We start from the raw sequence: 22,924 nt of genomic DNA on the forward strand, positions 1-22,924 counted from the left end.
TGATGACTTCCTTCGTCCTGGTTGTGATACCCTTTTTGATGATGCCCAGCATTCTGTTTGCTTTCTTTGAGGCTGTCGCACATTGCGCCGATGGTTTCAGTGATGTGTCAACCATTACCCCCAGATCCCTTTCAAGGTTACTCACCCCTAGCCGTGTTCCCCCCATTTTGTAGCTGAACATCGGGTTCTTTTTCCCTACATGCATGACTTTGCATTTCTCTACGTTAAAACTCATTTGCCACTTATTTGCCCAGTCTTCCAGTCTCGTTAGGTCCCTTTGCAGGTTTTCACAGTCTTCCGTGTTCCTAACCCTGCTGCAGAGTTTGGTGTCATCAGCAAATTTGATAACCTCACATTTTGTCCCCGTCTCCAGATCGTCAATAAATATATTGAACAATAGAGGTCCCAGCACCGACCCCTGTGGAACTCCACTCGTGACCCATTGCCAGTCTGAGTATTGGCCCTTTACTCCAACCCTCTGTTTCCTGCCTGCCAACCAGTGTTTGATCCATCGGTAGATATCCCCTTGCACCCCGTGGTTCCACAGCTTTTTTAGTAGCCATTCGTGAGGTACCTAGTCGAAGGCTTTTTGGAAGTCAAGGTAAATGATGTCTATGGATTCCCCCTTATCCATCTGGCTGTTTATTCCCTCGAATACTTGCCAAAAATCACGATACTATCGCCTCTTTTTTTCTTTCCAACTTGCTATTCCTCTCTCTATGCACTTGAGCAGTCTTCTGGCTTTGACCATGTTTTCTACCTGTTATGATCACGCCTAAGTCCCACTCTTCTTTCATACACAGAGGTACTTCACCCCCTACACTAACGTTCCTTTGGAGTTTTGTAGCCCAATTGTATGACTGCATTTTTTTAGTATTAAAAAACTTAGGGCATTATGGACCCCTGTTCGTTTACAAAAATTGGATTGCTCTAAGTCTAATAGATGTTGGCATTGTCATCTTGAAGCTAGAACTTTAGATTATTTATTGTTTTATTGTCCATTCATTAAGGCTTTTTGGGAGTCTATTTGGAATCAAATAAATTGTTTGTTAGAGAACCATGTAGCATTGTCATATGACACAATTTTATTTGGCATGTCTATGAGAGCTAAATGTCAAATATCTGCTAATAATAACAAGCTTTTATTGATATTAACAGGAGTTGCCATCCAACAAATAACACATAATTGGAAGGACTGTAAAAGACTGAATTATTGTTTTTGGTGGTCTTCAGTTTGTCATGTGTATAAAATGGAAAGAGCGTTGGCTGTTCAAAAAGGTTATTATAATAAATTTAAGGATGTGTGGGGACCTTTATTAAATCATAGTAATGAATAAGTTACACTTTTCCCCAATCTTAATATACATGTGGATTTGGGGGGGAGGGGGATTTCTTGTTTTTCCATTAAGAATATATAGATGATTGTCGTAAGATATTATTTTCATGTGGTATATATTAGTTGTATATGAATTTGGGAGGGGGGTGGGGGTTAAATCTTCTTGGTATATGATATTGAAAATTTTTCAAGTGATGTTGTATTATATTTGGTTGATATTTACTGTACACTTGATGTAAGTTTAAAAATGAATAAAGAAATTATAAAGATGAAAATTAAAAAAAAACAACTTAGGGCTCCTTTAGAAAGCCATGCTAGCGGTTTTATCGCACGCACTTGATTAGCGCTAGCCGGAAATCTACCACCTGCTCAAAAGGAGGCGGTAGTGGCTAGTGCGTGCAGCAATTTAACATGTGCTATTCCGTGCGTTAAGGCCCTAGAGCGGCTTTGTAAAAGGAGCCCTTAGTAGCCAATTTCTGAACCATTCTTCCAAGCTTTGCTAGATTTCTCCTCATGTTATCCACACCCTCTGAGGTGTCTACCCTTTACAGAGTTTGGTATCATCTGCCAAGTAAAGACTAGGAGACCCTCTATTTTTGGCGTTGTTCTTTTTCAGTCATTTCTCATGAAATCATGTCTTTAAGATGTCTGGTTTCCCTGGTATTTAACTGTTATTGAATGCAGTAAAGCAGTCATATGGATATTCAATTATTCCCTCAGTGGGTGTCCAATAGAGAAGCTTCTTTCTAACCTTTTTGTCTGTGATAAGATAATTACTGCTTGGCGCAATTGCTATTTATATAAAATATTCACTGACTTCAAAGGGTGGCCTAAAGGTAGTCTTTGATGCAAAGACTTCTGTGTGAATCAGCAAGAGGTATCATTGCTTATTGCTAAACATAGTCTCATGAATAAAGCCATGTAGAGATGAAAAGCAAAAGATCAGCTTAGAATATTAATTCAGCAATATAAATCCAAATCGAGCCATTTAAAAAAAAAAAAAAATTTGAAACAACCCACAAAGGAATGGTTAAACTGTAAGTTTTAACTCACCTGAGGTTTCATAAAGTGAAGGCCTGATTTGATCAGTCTTTTCTCCCATTGTGGGCTAATTTTATGAAGCATTTTTCAAATGTAAAGCATGTTTTGTGCATGGAAAAGGGCTATTATAAAATTGTGTTCAGGTATATATGTACAAAAAGGACTCATGAAAAGAGTGTGCCTGCTTTTACATAATCTGCTTGTAGGTGTTTCTTTTTTATTATTATTATTAGAAACCTTTTTTCTAACAGATTGTCAATTACCAGTTGTAACACAGGGGGTCTCTTTTGCCAAACAGTGATTTAAAAAAAAAGATGGCCTTAGCACAGTGGTCTCAAACTCGTGGTCCGGGGGCCAAATGTGGCCCGCCAGGTACTATTTTGCGGCTCTTAGTATGTTTATCATAATCACAAAAGTAAAATAAAATAGTTTCTTGATCATATGTCTCTTTAGCTATAAATTGCAATATTATTAATAAGACTTAGCCAAAAGGAAAGATTTATAAACTCACAGTTATATCTCATGCAAAATTGTCATTTCTTTAATAAGAACATAAGAACATAAGCAGTGCCTCCGCCGGGTCAGACCATAGGTCCATCCTGCCCGGCAGTCCGCTCCCGCGGCGGCCCAAACAGGTCACGACCTGTCTGAATCACCAGAAGGGGCTCCCTTGCCACCTTGGTTTCTCATTGAAGTCCTATTTTCCCATCGAAGTCCTAACCCTCCGGTCTTGCACATGCACGACCTGGTTGGGTTTCTATACTTATTACCTGGTTAGCTTTCTATACTTGTGTTACATCCCAGCTCCTCCCTCAGTATCCCACGATCCCTTTATCCCTCAGGAATCCGTACAATCCCTGTTTGAATCCCTGTACCGTACTCTGCCTGATCACTTCCTCCGGTAGTGCATTCCAAGTGTCCACGACCCTTTGGGTGAAAAAAAACTTCCTTGCATTTGTTTTGAACCTATCTCCCTTCAGTTTCTCCGAATGCCCCCTCGTACTTATTGTCCCCTTCAGTCTGAAGAATCTGTCCCTATCCACCCTCTCTATGCCCCTCATGATCTTGAAGGTCTCTATCATATCTCCCCTGAGCCTCCTTTTTTCCAGAGAGAAGAGCCCCAGCCTATCCAACCTCTCGGCGTATGGGCAGTGTTCCAGCCCTTTTACCAGTTTTGTTGCTCTCCTTTGGACTCTCTCAAGTACCGCCATGTCCTTCTTGAGGTGTGGCGACCAATACTGAACGCAGTATTCCAGATGTGGGCGCACCATCGCTCGATACAATGGCATGATGACTTCCCGCATCCTGGTTGTTATGCCCCTCTTTATAATGCCTAGCATCCGGTTGGCTTTTTTCGAGGCTGCTGCGCACTGTGCAGATGGCTTCAGTGATGCATCCACCAGCACACCCAAGTCTCTCTCAAGTCTGCTGTCTCCCAACAATGCCCCCCCCAATTTGTAGTTGAACAACGGGTTCTTTTTCCCTATATGCATGACCTTGCATTTTTCCACGTTAAAGCGCATTTGCCATTTGTTTGCCCAGTCTTCCAGCTTGTCCAGGTCCCTTTGCAGGTCCTCACACTCCTCCTTGGACCTAACTCTGCCGCACAGTTTGGTATCGTCTGCAAATTTTATAACCTCGCACTTTGCCTCCTTTTCCAGGTCATTGATAAATATGTTGAAGAGTAACGGCCCCAGCACCGATCCCTGTGGCACACCGCTTGTGACTCCCCGCCAGTCAGAATTGACTACTTTTTCTGAGGCCTTCCAAATACCTACAAATCCAAAATGTGGCCCTGCAGAGGGTTTGAGTTTGAGACCACTGCCTTAGTGCATCCTTATGTGGGTTATTCCCACATGCCAAGACCATTTTTATCACTAGAGTGATATGGCCAATTTTTCAATTTTTCTTAATAATGGCCATGCTACAATTTTCCTATTAATGTGTAGGCCATTAGTGCGTGAGCACTTACTGCAACCCTTTATGAAGGCATTAAGAGCTAGATTCTGTAAATGGTGCCATTATTGGTGGCCACCTAAAAATAGGCTGCTGATCGCGTGTCAATCACGCAATGGCACCGTTTACACAATCACAGCTTTCGTCAAAGGTAGGTGTCAAAAATAAAGGCTAGGGTTTTAAAGGCCTGCACTTCTGGCACCTACCTTTGACAATAATCACATTTGCGGAGGCACCTTAGATCGCCTAAGGACATTTCAGGCATTAACCACGTCTACTTTGACTTTAGGCATTCTAAGGTGTCCCCCTGGATGTGATGGTGATATGTTTTTCTATGTACTAGTGGGCGCCTACATTTTTAAAAATCATTTTAAAATGCCCATCTTAACCATCCCAGCCATCAAAGTCCTCCCCAGCCCATCCTCAACTGAATGTCCATATACAGGACACCGACCATGCAAGCCTGCCCAGTACTGGCCGTAGTTCCTTCAATGTATACCCATTATTTTCTGATTAGAGATCCTCTGTGTTCATCCCATGCTTCTTTGAACTCTGTCACCATTTTCTTCTCCACCACTTCCCTTGGGTGGACAGGAAAGGACTGTTATAATGCCGTTGTATTGCTTTATGGTATGGCCACAACTTGAATACTGTGTGCAATTCTGGTCATCAAATCTCCAAAAAGATATAGTGGAATTAGAAAAGGTACAGAGAAGGACAACAAAAATTATAAAAGGGATGGATGGGGTGATGTCCCTATGAGGAAAAGCTAAAGCAGCTTGGGATCTTCAGATTGGAGAAGATATGGCTCAGGGGTGATATGATAAAGGCCTATAAAATACTGAATGGAGTGGGAAGGATAAATGTAAATCACTTGTTTACTCTTTCCAAAAATACTAGGACTAGGGGAAATGCGATGAAGCTACTAAATAGTAGATTCAAAACAGACCTCAGAAAATATTTCTTCACAAAATATGAAATTAAACTCTGGAATTCATTGCCAGAGAATGTGGTGAAATCAGTTAGCTTAGCGGGATTTAAAAAAGATTTGGATAATTTCCTAAATGAGAAGTCCATAGGCCATTATTGAGATGGCTTAGGGAAAAATCTACTGCTTTTTCCTAGAATAAACAGCATAAAATTGTTTTTACAACTTGGGATTTAGCTATGTACTTGGGACCTGGGTTGGTCACTGTTGGAAACAGGATACTGGGCTTGATATGCTTTTTTTTGGCATTTCATATATGTATCTTATTATGAGATCATAAGAATCCTTAAAAATGTACACAATGAGGACTGCCTGAAGAAACCAACTTCATACCCACAAACCTAATACAGCAGGGTACTTACTCTTTGTACACTAATTTAAAGAAGGAAGAGACAGCACAGTTACTTACCGTAACAGGTGTTATCCAGGGACAGCAGGCAGATATTCTTAACGTATGGGTGACGTCACCGACGGAGCCCCGGTACGGACCTTTTTAACTAGAAAGTTCTAGTTGGCCGCACCGCGCATGCGCGAGTGCCTTCCCGCCCGACGGAGGAGTGCGTGGTCCCCAGTTAAGATAAGCTAGCTAAGAAGCCAACCCGGGGAGGAGGGTGGGACGTAAGAATATCTGCCTGCTGTCCCTGGATAACACCTGTTACGGTAAGTAACTATGCTTTATCCCAGGACAAGCAGGCAGCATATTCTTAACGTATGGGTGACCTCCAAGCTAACAGAGAGGGAGGAGGGATGGTTGGCCATTAGGAAAATAAATTTTGTAACACAGATTAGCCGAAGAGTCCATCCCGTCTGGAGAAGGCATCCAGACAGTAGTGAGTAGTGAACGTGTGAACTGAGGACCAAGTGGCAGCCTTGCAGATTTCCTCGATAGGTGTGGAGCGGAGGAAAGCCACAGAAGCAGCCATAGCTCTGACTCTGTGGGCCCGAGCATAACAGAACGCAATGCAGGCAGCAAGCCAGTTGGAAAGCGTCCGTTTAGAGACAGGACGACCTAGATGGTTAGGATCGAAGGTCAGAAAGAGCTGAGGAGACGAGCGGTGAGCCCTGGTACGATCCAGGTAGTATGCAAGGGCACGCTTACAATCCAGCGAGTGTAACGCCTGTTCCCCAGGATGGGAATGGGGCTTAGGGAAGAAAACAGGCAATACAATGGATTGGTTGAGGTGGAAGTCCGAGACCACCTTAGGCAGAAATTTAGGATGGGTACGCAGAACCACCTTGTCATGGTGAAAAACAGTGAAAGGTAGGTCGGCAACCAGTGCATGCAGCTCACTAACTCTCCTGGCAGAGGTGATGGCAATGAGGAAAAGCACCTTCCACGTAAGAAATTTGAGTGAAGTTGTGGCAAGAGGCTCAAATGGAGGTTTCATGAGGGCTGAGAGAACCACATTCAGGTCCCAGACGACTGGAGGAGGCTGCAGAGGTGGTTTGACATTGAAGAGGCCTCTCATGAACCGGGAAACCAGGGGATGAGCCGTAAGAGGTTTTCCGAGGATAGGCTCATGAAACGCAGTGATGGCACTGAGGTGGACTCTGATTGAGGTTGACTTGAGGCCAGCGTCGGAGAGAGAGAGCAAATAGTCCAGTACAGTTTCCACTGCCAGTGAGGTGGGATTGTGATGATGAAGGAGACACCAAGAGGAGAACCGGGTCCACTTCTGATGGTAACATTGGAGGGTGGCCGGTTTCCTGGAAGCATCCAAAATACGACGAACGGGCTGAGACAGATTCTCTGGAGAGGTCAGCCCGAGAGAAACCAAGCTGTCAGGTGGAGCGAGGATAGATTGGGATGTAGTAGAGACTGATGCTGCTGTGTAAGTAGAGTAGGAAACACAGGAAGAGGAATGGGCTCCCTGGAGTTGAGCTGAAGCAGGAGGGAGAACCAGTGTTGGCGAGGCCACCGAGGGGCGATGAGGATCATGGTGGCTCTGTCCCTGCGGAGTTTGAAGAGTGTCCGCAACATCAGAGGTAGGGGAGGAAAGGCATAGAGGAACCGATCCGTCCAGTCGAGCAGGAATGCATCCGGGGCCAGACGATGAGGAGAGAAGAGTATGGAACAGAACTGGGGCAGCTGATGGTTGTGAGGAGCTGCAAAGAGGTCCACCTGAGGAGTGCCCCAGAGAGCAAAGATGGAGTGGAGTGTGGGAGGATCCAGGGTCCACTCGTGAGGTTGAAGGATGCGGCTGAGATTGTCGGCCAGGGAGTTCTGTTCGCCCTGGATATAGACAGCCTTGAGGAAGAGACTGTGGGCTGTGGCCCAGGTCCAGATGCGGATGGCCTCCTGACAGAGGAGGGGAGATCCGGTGCCGCCTTGCTTGTTTATGTAGTACATGGCGACTTGGTTGTCTGTGCACAGGAGAAGAACCTGAGGGTAGAGAAGGTGCTGGAAGGCCTTGAGAGCATAGAACATGGCCCTGAGTTCGAGGAAGTTGATGTGATGTTGACGCTCCTGAGGGGTCCAGAGTCCCTGGGTGCGAAGATCTCCCAGGTGAGCGCCCCATGCATAGGGGGAGGCATCTGTGATTATGATCATGGAGTGAAAGGGTAGATGAAAGAGTAGACCCCTGGAAAGATTGGAGGAGTTCAACCACCATTGAAGAGATTGCCGAAGAGACGATGTCACAGAGATGGGATGAGAAAGAGGATTGGTGGTCTGTGACCATTGGTTGGCTAGAGTCCACTGAGGTGTCCTGAGGTGGATGTCAGCCTAGAGGCCTCTGGGAGATTATATCAATCTAACTCTGGCATGGGAATGCAGATAGACTCTGTGTGCAGGAGCCCCGATTGAATCATGGCTAGCTAAAAGGTGTTAATGCCTGATTAAGAGGGTGCTTAGGATAATGGTGCACAGATCAAGCCAGAGACTTAATCCCATCAGGTTTCTCACCCTCCTTTGTCTATTAAATTGACCATTGTCTCAAACAGTTTGCAAGTTCTAAACAGAAAGATACTGGGAGATACAATATTTTCTCTATTCAGAATAAGATTCCAAGGTATAAAAGCCTGCTCTCTGCAACACACATGGCTCTCTCTCTCTCTCTCTCTCTCTTTTTCTATGCAGTTATCAATATAGCTCTCTTTTTCTATCAAGCTAGACCTCTCTCTCTTTCTATCTAACTACCTCTTGGCTCTTTGCTTGGCACTCTGGTTCTGTCTTGGCTCTCCCTCTCTCTGTCTATCCTGCCCTTTATCTATGGAACACGAAGCTTCCTAGAACTGCAACCTTCTATGTCCCTCTCTGCCTCTGACCTCTGTAAGGCAGTGAGACTGCTTGTTCTCTGCTTAAGTGTAATGCTCTCTGCTTAATTGTAATGCTTATAAATATTACTTTTCTGTAAGACTATTTCTATAATATATTCTTTATATAATCACCCCTGGCTGTGCTTCTTATTTGATTCTATCCCTAATGAAACTTCTGTGAAGGAACTGAACCTGGGACCTGGTGTTTGTCAGTACGCCTTTCACTTAACCCCTACCACCTAATATTGTGGGGGCCACTTTCAAACTGACATTTTGGGGGCTCTGTCTCGGTCCTTCCTGATGATTTCATTTGGGTAAGTAGAATTTAATTTTTTTTATGCACTGTGCAATAGGATTATGTATAGACAGAGTGATATAGAAATCAAAAGTCCTTGGAAAACCCTTAGATTGATTGTACGTTAGACTGGATGACACACTGTTGAAAAGTTCCAGTAATATTGTGGGGTTTTATACTTGGTGAGATTTTATTTCAATTTTGATTGATAGACAGAGTGAGATAGAAATCAAAAGTCCTTTTGGAACCCTTAAATTGTTTTAGACTGGATGACACAATTGTGAAAAGTTTCAGTAATATTTTGGGTTTTATATTTGGTGAGATTTTACTATCAAAAGTCTTTGTAGTTTACCTGTGCCAGTTTGCATTGTATGATTTGCTATTATATGCTTGCTAGGGTGTTGCATGTAAGAATATTTGAGCTGCTCTGAAGAAAAGCAGGGTTCAAAGTGAAAACAGTCACTCAATTAAGACATGCCACATTCTGTACTAATAACTTTAACTTTTTTTACCTTGTGCTTTTAATTCTATTTCTTGTCAGTCTCTGCCCTGGTGAAAGGCCCAGTGCACACTGGACTGGAACTGGCAGCTGACACCTCTGCTCTTCTATATTTTATCCTGCTAAACTTCTGCCTGTAAATTTCAGGTAGTAACCAGTGTGGGCAAGTGTGGGCATAAGTGTATTATTTATGCCAATGACTCTTGCCTAACACGCTTTACCTCGCTTTTCTACCTATTAACTAAAGTCTCCCTCCTTCATAAGTGGGAGCATTTCAATCTCAAAGGCTACACACAGACAGGGACATTTACAAGCCCATACTCTCTCATGAAATATATGAGCAAGGCCCACGAACCAAGGCAGACTTCTGCAGCCTCAAATATGAACCCTTTTGATTTTCAAGAACTCACAGATATTGTACACAAATATTTTGACAAGAAAGGGGGTCCATATGAGGGTAATTTTCCTGAAAACACATGGCACGATATTCAGAAACAAATGGTTTCTCATTCTCAGGAGTTTAGAAAGAAAACAGATAAACGCAAATGCCTTTTCATTCAGGGCTTATGTAGAGGACTTATTAGCCTAAGACAAGATAATACTGACTTGAACACTCAGTGCCATCAGCTGTCCAAAGACTTAGATGAGGCACAAATTAATATATCCATGCTAAGAACCCAAATTGTTCAGGCCACAAATTCCTTTTTAACTGTAAATGAACAATTAGAAGAGGCCAAGGCAGAATTAAAGTATTTAAAGTCAAAATGTGCCTCACCGGGACAGGTTATTGCTGTCTCCTCACAGATTCTGCCGTCTGCACCAGTGCAACATTCACCCTATCATTCACCCTATAATCCATGTAGTCAGTTTATTGAAAAACAAAACACTGTTTTTGTAGCAGGCCAGCGAAAAGGTAAACTAGCTACAGATGTAGAACAGGAAGAAGAACCGACAAACGAAAGTGAGGAAAATTCATTACCAGGCCAGAGCAATACCAATAGTACCCCTATAAGTGACACAGCTCCAGTAACTGTAGTGCTGCAGGGACATATGAAAGATAGTGACATTGAAAGAATAGTGGAAAAAGTGGGCCCTATGCCTTTTAACATAAATGAATGGTGCAAATGGGCTACTGACATACTGATTCACTGGGGTCTAGGGAAATACAAAAGGAACAATGCAGATTTTGATAAGCTTATGCACCTAGCCCTGGGTCCACATTATTATAAATTTGGATCTCTTGTTCATCCATACCAATTTGTAAAGATGGGCATCGAACAACTATTTCGCTGCACCTCTTTGCAAGTACTTAGAACTCTTTCACCCCTGCCAACCGATACACTAGAGCAGTTTGCATATAGAGTGTGGGTAATCAACGCGGTACTTAACGAACATGAACATTGGCCCACTTCCTCAGATTATGGTCAGAGAGAACATAAAGAATTCCTATTAGAATTATTATCTCCCGAGATTACTAAACACATTCTGTTGTTCTCGGAGGACCCTAAAACTACACCTTTTGACACTTTACTGCTCAGGATTGGGTCTGTGTGGAAGACCCAACCAGCTCAAATTATTTCAGTCTCAGAAGCTAGAAGGTGGCGTGCTGAGGGTGCACCCCAATACAAGAACACACCACACACAGAAAATAGAGGGCATGGCAGAGGTAGTTACAGAAATTCCTCCACTTACATTCCCTTCCATGAACTCAGAGACCAAAAGGAAAAATTAGAAAAAGAGAAAATGAAATGGGAACAGGATCGTCACACAATGCAGATAGAATTGGACAGGGTAAAAAGTGATTTGACAGCTAGGAACAACAGTGCTAGTCCATAGGGATGTCCTGACTCTCTGTGTCCGAATGCCAAGGTGACTCAGGCCTTCACAGCCCAGCCAGACTCCTTTCACTTACCTGTGGACTCACTTTTGGAGACGCAGGATAAGGGAAAGAAGTCAGACTCAGAATTCAGCTTGATATTGGACACTTCCGACTGCCCCAATGTTAATAATACCATAGAGGGTCAGGATAAATTAACTTTGATTGATACAGGGGCCAGAATCAGTTTCACAGATAGAGCGCCTCCTACTGGAGATCAGAAAAATATGGAAATTTGTGAGATTCAGGGTCTAAATGACAAAGCTTCAAAGTGTGTGTCTATCCCACAAAAGGAACAAATGAAAGACATTGTAGAAACTACTGCCAGCATGAGTGAGAATACAGGCAAAGAAATAGTTGAGGTGACTGGTCTTGCATTAGGTACAGGAATTCTAAATGCTTCTAAACCTTTGGTTCACAAGGTTATTCCTGTGCAGTTAACCACACAATGCTGCCTGCCAGTGCAGAAGCATGATCATAGTGTAACTCACTCAGAGGCTGCAGATCTTTCAGTTTGGGCACAAGATTGTGGGAAAAGGTACACAGAAATTTTGTTTGAGGGCAAAGATCCTGCACCACAAACACAGCAACCAGTACTTCCTCCAGCAACAGAACTGGTGCCTAAGATGGAGGAGAGAGGTCTGAGTGGACCTATCTCTTTAGCATGTGGCTCTCCAACTGGGTCATTTGCTAATTCAGAGGGCTCTGTTAGGCTCACTATACACTCTCAGGCCCTAACTAAGACTTCAAAGCCCGTTGTACCAGTGGCAGCCTCTCACTCTGAAATGACTGTGACATTTAACCCTAAATGTGCATTTTTCTCTGTCCTAGACATGACTAATGATTTTCGGAATTTGCCCCTTGCCTCTGAATGCCAGGACACAACAGTGCAGACAAAAGAAGACAAATCTAGCCTGCACCTGACTTCTGCACCGCAGTGCCCACTCCTCCGAGTGCAGTGGGACCCAGGTGGCAGACATGTGGTCCAGGTCGGCCTGAATGGAACATGGACAAAGTTTGCTCTAAGTGACCTTGAGGTTGCTGCTAATTTAAAATGTTTTTTTCTTTTTCCTAGCAGCAGTTCGGATATAGCCATCCCAGACCAATTTTGGCACAAAGATATTTCTAGTGTTTTCCAAGGTTCCTCTTTATCACTGCAGAGATAAAGATGTTCCAAAGAAGATATTAGCTTTATGCCTTTTCTGAATATGAGATGGTTATGATATGCATTATTTGTACTACTATTTGCAGAGTTAAATTCAGCCCTGAACACTTGACAGATGGAAGAATAATGCCGACGCCTCAAAATTTGTGTTTTATGTTGTCTGTGCTATGTGGTCTGTCTTTTGTCTATTTGTTTTAGTTTAGGGGGTACCCCAGGATACATAACATTGGCCATTTCTAGAGCTCTTTTCCCCAATTTTTTTTTAACTAGCCCAATTGCGCAATGTTCTTTTTATATCCTAAATTTAGCTTAGTTAGGGGTTATATTTTTAAGTAAAGGTTTCACTTTATACCGTGTTTATTCTATGCTTCTCATTAGATTCAGTACACATTTCTGACAAATTTTTTTTATATATACATTCAGTACAGAATTATGGTCTCTCTGAAGTGCCATAATAGTTATATGCAGCACATAAAAACATATATTTTTGGAATGTCTGATTAAGAACCTTAAGTACTTGAATATTGTCTGTCTTTTGCCATAACTAAAACAAGTAAATGCATTAATATTGTTACATGTTGCCACATTCAGTACAGGCAACTAGTCTCTCTCTCTCTATGCATTCAGTACAGGCAGCCTGGTTTCTCTCTCTCTACATTCAGTACAGGCAACATGTTTTCTCTTCCATTTTCTATCTCTTATTTGGATCACACTGGAGTACAGCTGCTGAATGAATCGGGACTCTTTTCAAATCCCTCCCTGTATACACAGACATCATTTCATCTCAAGGGCGAACACCACCAGTTTCCAGTGACTTGACTGATCCTGTGCAAACATCAGATCCTGTGCAAACATCCTTTCATTTCAAGTGTGAACCTCATCAGTTTAAAGAGACTGCTGGTTCCTGCTGGACTAATTCATCTTCATACACCCTGACTGCAAAGACTTTTCCACACATGCTGTACACAATGTTTCCTGTTCATCGGATATAGCCACCTTCCTAAGAACGCTTTGCTGTACAATTCCTCCTATTTAACCTATTCTATGGACATTCCAGACTTTATTTCTTATGCTGTACATCCACTACCTCTTGGAATGGGGAATGAGACATTCCACAAGCTGCTTAACTTTACTGAACTCCATACTTACATTGAACAACTTAAGAAAACTTCCAAAGAAGTGATTCATACTATCACTTTTTAAAATGGACCGATTGCACAAAATTTAATACAAGACGCTCATGTCTCAGTTTGGGAACTTTTTCTTTGGGTATTCGCCCACTGCAAACCACGTATTTAATGTTTTAATTCACCCTATCATTATCTTAATTATTGTACAAATTTTGTTATGTATTATTATGCTTTTTCTTTGCTGTAAAGTGAAACACATGTACATTTCTTTACAACGCTTATCATACAAGCTTCCTTCTAACTTTTAAGGCAGTTATACATGTATTTCCAGTATCTTTTCTGACACTTGCTAATTTGGTCCTAATTTGGTTTTAATTTGGCATGGCCTATTGCATTACCATTACCAGGGTCAGATATAATATTATCCCATATCCCATACTTAGATACTCTCTCTTATGACATCTTGGTACCTTCATACCTGAACCTCCTGAAAAAGCTTCCTGCATCCCTTATGTAACGTTCACTCGCTCAACGACGGGTAAGATATAGGCATACTGGGATCCCCGCCCAGATTATGGCCTATACAACCTAAGACAGAGGTTTGAACTCATAATGGGAACAACCTATCTTCATAGCTTGGAGATTCTGCAGCAAAGGGGACGTGCGACTATAATGTTGGAGGTAAAAGAAGCATCTGCTAATTGCAGATTGACTGTTTAAAGAAGGGTACCACAAGCTTGCCTTCATTTAAAAAAAAAAAAAAAAAAAAAAGTATGGGAGATGTCAGCCTAGAGGCCTCTGGGAGATTATATCAATCTAACTCTGGCATGGGAATGCAGATAGACTATGTGTGCAGGAGCCCCGATTGAATCATGGCTAGCTAAAAGGTGTTAATGCCTGATTAAGAGGGTGCTTAGGATAATGGTGCACAGATCAAGCCAGAGACTTAATCCCATCAGGTTTCTCACCCTCCTTTGTCTATTAAATTGACCATTGTCTCAAACAGTTTGCAAGTTCTAAACAGAAAGATACTGGGAGATACAATATTTTCTCTATTCAGAATAAGATTCCAAGGTATAAAAGCCTGCTCTCTGCAACACACATGGCTCTCTCTCTCTCTCTCTCTCTCTTTTTCTATGCAGTTATCAATATAGCTCTCTTTTTCTATCAAGCTAGACCTCTCTCTCTTTCTATCTAACTACCTCTTGGCTCTTTGCTTGGCACTCTGGTTCTGTCTTGGCTCTCCCTCTCTCTGTCTATCCTGCCCTTTATCTATGGAACACGAAGCTTCCTAGAACTGCAACCTTCTATGTCCCTCTCTGCCTCTGACCTCTGTAAGGCAGTGAGACTGCTTGTTCTCTGCTTAAGTGTAATGCTCTCTGCTTAATTGTAATGCTTATAAATATTACTTTTCTGTAAGACTATTTCTATAATATATTCTTTATATAATCACCCCTGGCTGTGCTTCTTATTTGATTCTATCCCTAATGAAACTTCTGTGAAGGAACTGAACCTGGGACCTGGTGTTTGTCAGTACGCCTTTCACTTAACCCCTACCACCTAATATTGTGGGGGCCACTTTCAAACTGACAGTGGAGTCGCGCCAGAGGAAGTACATGGACCGTCGAGGCCATGTGGCCCAGGAGGATCATCATCTGCCGAGCTGGAATGGAGTGATGAAGGAGCACCTGATGGCAGAGGTGGAGCAGAGTTCGATGGCGGTCGGAGGGGAGAAATGCCCTCATTAGAGTGGTGTCGAGAACTGCTCCAATGAACTGAAGTCGCTGTGTGGGAAGCAGATGCGACTTGGGGTAGTTGATCTCGAAACCCAAGAGATGGAGTAACGAGATGGTGTGATGAGTGGCTTGAAGTACAAGCGGAGATGTAGGTGCTTTCATCAGCCAATCGTCCAAGTAGGGGAACACCTGAAGGTCGTGAGACCTGAGGAAGGCCGCCACCACAATAAGGCACTTGGTGAACACTCTGGGCGATGATGCGAGGCCAAAGGGTAGCACTTTGTACTGATAGTGATGGTGCTGTATCTGGAACCGTAGGTAGCGACGTGAAGTCGGATGGATTGGAATGTGAGTGTAGGCCTCCTTGAGGTCTAGGGAGCATAGCCTGTCGTGGTGGGAGAGAAGAGGGTAAAGCGTGGCTAGGGAGAGCATTCTGAACTTCTCTTTGACTAGACACTTGTTGAGGTCCCTGAAATCGAGGATGGGACGAAGGTCTCCTGTATTTTTTTTTTTTTTTGGGGGGGGACCAGGAAGTAGCGGGAGTAGAATCCCTGACCCCTTTGGTCCGGAGGTACCTCTTCGATGGCATTGAGGAGAAGGAGGGATTGGACCTCCCTCAGGAGGAGGGGGGTTTGGGAGGAGTGAGAAGCAGACTCTACGGGAGGATGGTCTGGTGGAAGAGTCTGGAAGTTGAGAGAGTAGCCGTGGCGAATGATGTTGAGGACCCACTGGTCCGAAGTGATGACCTCCCAACGGCTGAGGAAAAGCTGAAGACGTCCTCCGATAGGTTGAGGGAGAGGCAGCGATGGTGGGAGAATGGCTATGCTCTGGAGAAAAGAGTCAAAAGGGTTGAGACGGCTTAGATGAAGGAGGAGGTTTGGCAGGTTGAGTCTGTGGGCGAGCCTGAGTCTGATGTTGGTGGCGAGGACGGCGAGACTGTTGTTGAGGCGGATTGAGAGGTCTGGCCGAGAACCTACGCTGGTAAGAAGACTGTTGTCTGTAGGGACGAGCAGGTGGAGTTTTCTTTTTAGGTTTGATCAGAGTGTCCCACCTGGTCTCATGTGCTGAGAGTTTCTGGGTTGTTGAGTCCAGGGACTCTCCGAAGAGTTCATCGCCCAGACAAGGTGCGTTAGCCAGGCGGTCCTGGTGGTTAATGTCTAGGTCAGAGACTCTCAGCCATGCCAAACGGCGCATGGCCACCGCCATGGCAGAGGCGCGAGAGGTCAGCTCAAATGAGTCATAGATGGAGCGAACCATAAATTTCCTGAGTTGGAGGAGGCTGGAAATTTGTTGCTGGAACATAGGGACCTTACGTTCAGGAAGATATTTCTGTAAGGAGGAGAGCTGTTGCACCAGATGCTTCATGTAGAAGGAGAAGTGGAAGGTGTAGTTGTTGGCTCTATTGGCTAGCATGGAATTTTGGAAAAGGCGCTTACCAAATTTATCCATGGTTTTTCCCTCTCTGCCAGGAGGGGTGGAGGCATATACACTGGAACCCTGAGATTTTTTCAAAGTAGGTTCCACCAGGAGGGACTCGTGGGGCAATTGAGGTTTGTCAAACCCTGGGATTGGGATAACCCGGTACAAGCTATCCAATTTACGAGGGGCTCCGGGAACAGTGAGGGGAGTCTCCCAGTTCTTATAGAAAGTTTCCCGTAAGATGTCGTGGACGGGCAACTTTAGAAATTCCTTGGGAGGTTACTCAAAGTCTAGGGCATCGAGGAAAGCCTGAGACTTCTTGGAGTCAGACTCTAAGGGGATGGAAAGAGCTGCTGACATTTCCCTAAGGAATTTAGAGAAAGAGGATTGCTCTGGTTTGGAGGCGGTGTCGGTCATGGAGGGTTCTTCGTCGGTTGACGAAGCATCCTCTTCAATACCGTGAGGGGAGTCTTCCCACAAGTCTGGGTCCCTAACGTCGGGGTGCGTACGTTTGGACATCGGCGTGGAGGGCTCGGCATGGCGGGTCTTTGAGAGAGATTTGCCTGAGCGCAACGAAGCGGTACCGGGTGAGGAAGACCGATGTCGTTCCTGGGACCGGACAGGGTCGGCAGTAGCACCGGTATGCACCGTAGGTGTTTCAGCCAAGAGCACCGGCATGGAGGTATTAGTCGGTACCGAGGGGGTCGACACCGATGGGACAGTGCGAGGCTCGGACCGGTCCTGTACCGGAAGGTGCGGTGCCAGCAACGCCGGCAACAGTTGTTGGAGTTGTTGTTGCAGCTGCTCCTGTAACTGTGTTTGGAGTATGGCTGCGATGCGGTCATCCAGGGGAGGCACCGGTACCGCTTTTTTCTTCTTCGGTACCATAGGTGCCGCTCTACGCTCCGGCGATGAGGAGGCCGATGATGAGGCACTCACCGAGATCGGAGCGGAGCGTTTGTGGGGCCGGTGCGGCGCCGGAATGGCCGGTGTCGCAACCGTGGCAGGAGGGCGCTTGAGGGAAGTGGAAGGCTTCTTAGCCGGCTTACCTGGCCCAACGACCCCGAGGAAGGGTCCGGTGGTGTCGACGTCGTCGGTGCCGACTTTTGGGGTGCCGTCGACGTCGCGGCAGGTTCCATGGCAGATCCGGTACCAAACAAAATATTTTGCTGGATCTGCCTATTTTTCAAAGTGCGCTTTTTAAGCGTAGCACAGCGGGTGCAGGTGTCAGCCTGCTCTGGACCCAGGCACTGGAGGCACCAATTGTGCAGGTCTGTGAGAGAGATCGGGCGTGCACATCGCTGGCACTTCTTAAAACCCGGTTGAGGGGGCATGAAGGGAAACACGGCCTCCGCAAAATCAAAGCCGGAGGCCTGTATGGTGACAACAGGCCCCGCCGGGGCCGGCTCGAAAAAATAAAGAAAACTCGACAAGTTGTTTTTTTTTTTTTTTAAGGAAAAATAAAGTAATCCAAAGGGAAAAAAGGAAGAAATTTGGAAAAAATACACGAGCGGGAAGGCAACTAATGATTTCAACGGCCGTTGAAAAACATGCGACTGCTTCGCTCCGCGGAAACGAAGAAACTGGGGACCACGCACTCCTCCGTCGGGCGGGAAGGCACTCGCGCATGCGCGGTGCGGCCAACTAGAACTTTCTAGTTAAAAAGGTCCGTACCGGGGCTCCGTCGGTGACGTCACCCATACGTTAAGAATATGCTGCCTGCTTGTCCTGGGATAACATAGAGATACACAAGCTAAACACTCTGACCTACATAGGGACAATCTTACACCCATAATTATGGACCAATCTCAATCCCAGCTCTCCAAAACCTCCACTTAATTGTTTACAATTTGCAATGTTACAAAATTTTAAACCAACATGTTTTAGAATACTACTGAAACAACATTCTTTAGATCAATAGATATGCACCCATAAATATTAAACATTGAAACTATCATACCACAAATGCTTATTTGAAGCAAACATATCATATGTATCTGAAACAACCAATCCTGTGGGACCCATTTCACCCGTGGCTTCATCAGGGGAAGAGTTCCCATGTTATTTTGTATTATGCAGTTGTAGCTCAGAGTGAGCACAGAAGGAAACACTATTTTAAAATTATGCCGACACTAGGCCAGGTCTCTTGAAGAAGCCACGGGTGAAATGGGTCCTGTGAAATCGGTTGATTCTGACAAATGTTTGTGATATGTTTGCTTCAAATATGGGTGCATATCTATTGAATGTTATTTAAATATTCTAAGTAAATATTCGTTTATAGCATTGTAAATTGCAAATTGTAAAATATTAGGTGGAGGTTTTTGAGATCTGTGATTGAGATTCGTCCATAATTATAGGTGTAAGATTATCCCTGTGTAGGACAGAATATTTAACCCATGGATCTCTAATGTCTTTTACTCCTTTAAATTTAATGTACAAAGAGTAGCCTGCTGTATTGGGTTTATTGTATTTATTTAAGTGTTTCTCAACCTTTTCAAGCCAAGTACCCCTTAAACCTAACAAATACCAACTGAGTACCCCTGCCCAAACTCTACCCCAAACCCCATCCCTGACTCCACCCCCATAATAATAATACTAATTGTGATGCAATTTCTTCCATCCATTCTTCATATACACATAATATACGAAATCTTATTAATACATAATGGTAACCACAAAATTTTTTTTAAAAACCCACAAAGCACACTATATGCAGAGAAAATGTTAATTATTATTTTTTTTTGGGGGGGGGGTTCAAAGATGTCAAGGCAGATGACTTTAAAATATGCAATGTCACCTCAGTAACAATTATAGAAAAATAGACAAATATAGTGCAAAATATAGACAGCAGATATAAATTCTCAAAACTGACACATTTTGATCACTAAATTGAAAATAAAATCATTTTTCCTACCTTTGTTGTCTAGTGATTTCATGAATCTCTGGTTGCACTTCCTTCTGACTGTGCAACCTTCCTTCCTTGCTTATGCTTCCTCTCCTCCAGACCTCATTCCATTCCCCAACCAACATCTCTCTCATTCTTCTATTCCCCATGCATCTCTACCTCACTCCTTTCTATGCCCAATTTTCCTCTTCCTTTCCCCATGTGCACCATCTTTCCCTCTCACTCACACACTCAGGCCCAACAATTGTCCTTTTCTATTCCCTCCCTCCCTCCTTTCTATGTTCCTCCTTCCTATGTCCCCCTCACTGCCTTCCAGCCTTTGTCCCACCCCATTCTTCCCTCCCTCCCCCAAAGCTGCGCCAAAGCTTGCCTTCCCCCAAGCCAACCCACTGCTGATTCCTCCTCCCCTGATCCGCCACCACCCCCTGCCACATTTAATTACCTCCCGCTGCTGCTGCAACTCCAGGAAGGGCCAGTTTCATGCAGTGAATGCACACCACCGGCCCACAATCCTCCCCCCCATCGACTTCAATTCTGACGTCGGAGAGAAGGTCCAGGCCAAGCTGGCCCAGATCTTCTCTCTGATGTCAGAATTGACGTTGGGGGAAGACTTGTGGGCTGGTGGTGTGCAATTGCTGCATAAGGCACAAACTTGGCCCTACCTGGAGTTGTGGCAGCAGCGGGGGCGGGGGGGGGTGATTAAATGGAGCAGGCAGCTAATGGCAGCAGTGGTCAGCCCTTGTACCCCCTAGGGTACATGTACCTCAGGTTGAGAAACCCTATATTATGAAAGGAAGCCATGTCCATAGTAAATCAAACCCATAAGTCTAGTAGTAAAACAAAAGGAGGGCATTTTTTCCAGTGGTATCTCAAGTGCATGATTTTAAATAGAATAATTTTCATTTAAAGATATGTGTAAATACGGTTAAGTGAAGTAAACACATTATTTTAAAGAAATGTATTTAAATGTATTCCCTGTCTGTACATTTAAAGTAATACAGTGAACAGAACATTATTGCCTCCACGTCTGCTTATGATATATTTTGGCTGTATATAAACTTCTATGACTAAAATGTATCTAACCTCCAGGCTAGCATTTTGAGCAGAAACCACTTAGGCAATCAGCTTTGAATACTGAAGAGGTGCTACTTATAAATTTGATTGCATATATCAATTTCTCAATTTTACAAGAGGTGCAAACTGTCAATTAAAATGTCAAAAGTCAGAAATTAATCTATCGTAAGTAGGTCTGCCTAAGTGTGCCATGCAATGTGGGCAACTGATAATATTCCATAAGTTGCATATATCACTCAAGCAACATGTCCATGACAGCTCCAATGCTCTGCCCTTGAATATACCCCCAGATAATTGCATACTATAAGGTACACTAGCGGATTAGTATACATTAAATACTTTGCAGCCCAGAGGTATACAATGGGTTATGCAGGATTTAGTATGCTCTAATCATTAGTGCACCTTAGTAAAAGGTCCCCTAAGTGAGTTAGGTGCACTGTTTAAAGTATAGCACCTAGTGCTTACATGTGTAACTGATGATTATTGGTGGAATTACTTGCATAAGTGCTAGAATTCTAAATGAAACATTCATCAATAAAACCCGTTCCAAGTACTAATGTTCTAATCTTATTTCAGCTGTGATCTTCTTTCATCTTCCTATTGTTTAACCAAAGACCTCAGAATACACCCTCCTCCTTCCCAATCAGGCAATCTCTTTAAATGGGGAGAATTGTGTGTGCCCTCCTCATTGGTCGAGGTTCAATTTTCAATTTAATTTTTAACTTTTTTATGTTTAAAGCAAAGCACTTTTTAAAAAAACTCTATAGTGCTATACTTATCTTAATGCGTGCTTAAGCGGAGGAGGGTGTATTCTGAGGTCTTTGGTTAAACAATAGGAAGATGAAAGAAGATCACAGCTGAAAGATTAGAACATTAGTACTTGGAACGGGTTTTATTGATGAATATTTGATTAATGGTTCCAAGTTATAAATTTTTGCCTTCAATAAGTGTATAGCACAGAATTCTAAATGAGGCATACTATGAGGGCAAATCAAAAATTAAAGGCAATTGTTAAATTACACGATAACCCGAACAGAGCTAGTGACATGCAACATATACATTGCCTATTGAATAGTTTGTCTATGCACAGTGCAGCACTCAGCCTTTAGTCGTGTGGAAGCCACATGGACACTCCATTGTAAGATTGCACCATCGAAGAACAACATGCAATAATGTGCTTTCTTTGGGAAGAGGGAGTGAAACCTGTGGACATTCACCATTGGATATTGACTCAGTATAAACATGGCACCATAAATCAATGTTATGAGTAAGTAAAAAGGTTTAAAGCGGGAAGAATAGGTGTAACCAACAAAGGTTGTTCTGGTCGCCCATCAACATTGCGCACACAAGAGCACATTGACAGGGTGGATACATTGATTAGAGAAACCGATGGATAACGGTGTCTCAATTGGCTGCAAATTTGGATATCAGCTATGGATTTGAATTTTCCATAATGCATGATGACTTGGAATATACTGTAGGTAAGTCTGTGCACAATGGGTTCCAAAATAGCTTACTGATCTGCGCAAGCAACAGCATATGGAGGATGTGATGCAGTTCCTGAGACAGTATGATGAAAATCTGAGTATTCTGGAGAGAACTGTCACAGGCGACAAGATATGGATGCATCACTGTGACCTGAAGAGTAAAAGGCAAAACATGATGAAGTATAGGAAGCAGTGCTCACCTGGCATCAGGAATAGCCAGAAAATTATTCTCTGCAGGAATACAGAAGCCAGTTGAATGATACAACAAATGTGTCATCTTGTATGGAGACTGTGTGAAAAAGTGACATATTCAATTGGTTAGTTACATCTATTAAAGCCGTTAAATGTATTTTGCCCTTACTTTTATAAAAGCCTATATTAGAGCCTGTTTAGGTGTGCACGACACACAAATATTAGATTAGATTAGTAAGCTTGCCCCTCAGTTTTCTCAAAATAGTCACACTTATTTTCTAATTCACCTTGTAATTTATTTTTCCAGGTACAATCTATATTATTTTTAATAATAATATAGTACAAGGTCTGTTCAAATTATTTCCAGGGCAGTTTGAATTGTGCTCCAATGGGAAGTTCTTTTGAGATACAATGGGTAGTGTTGAGTAGCTAGAAACCTTACAAGTAACCTCATTTTTTCTGTTTGTTGATATCTGTTTTTGTCTCCAAGCTACAGCAGTTTTTGTGAAAGTGTGTTTTTGTGATTAGCTATTTTCCATCATGTGCGACCTCATTGAGCAGTGCTAC

The sequence above is a fragment of the Geotrypetes seraphini genome, chromosome 6 (assembly GCF_902459505.1).
Source record: "Geotrypetes seraphini chromosome 6, aGeoSer1.1, whole genome shotgun sequence".
NCBI lineage: Eukaryota > Metazoa > Chordata > Amphibia > Gymnophiona > Dermophiidae > Geotrypetes > Geotrypetes seraphini.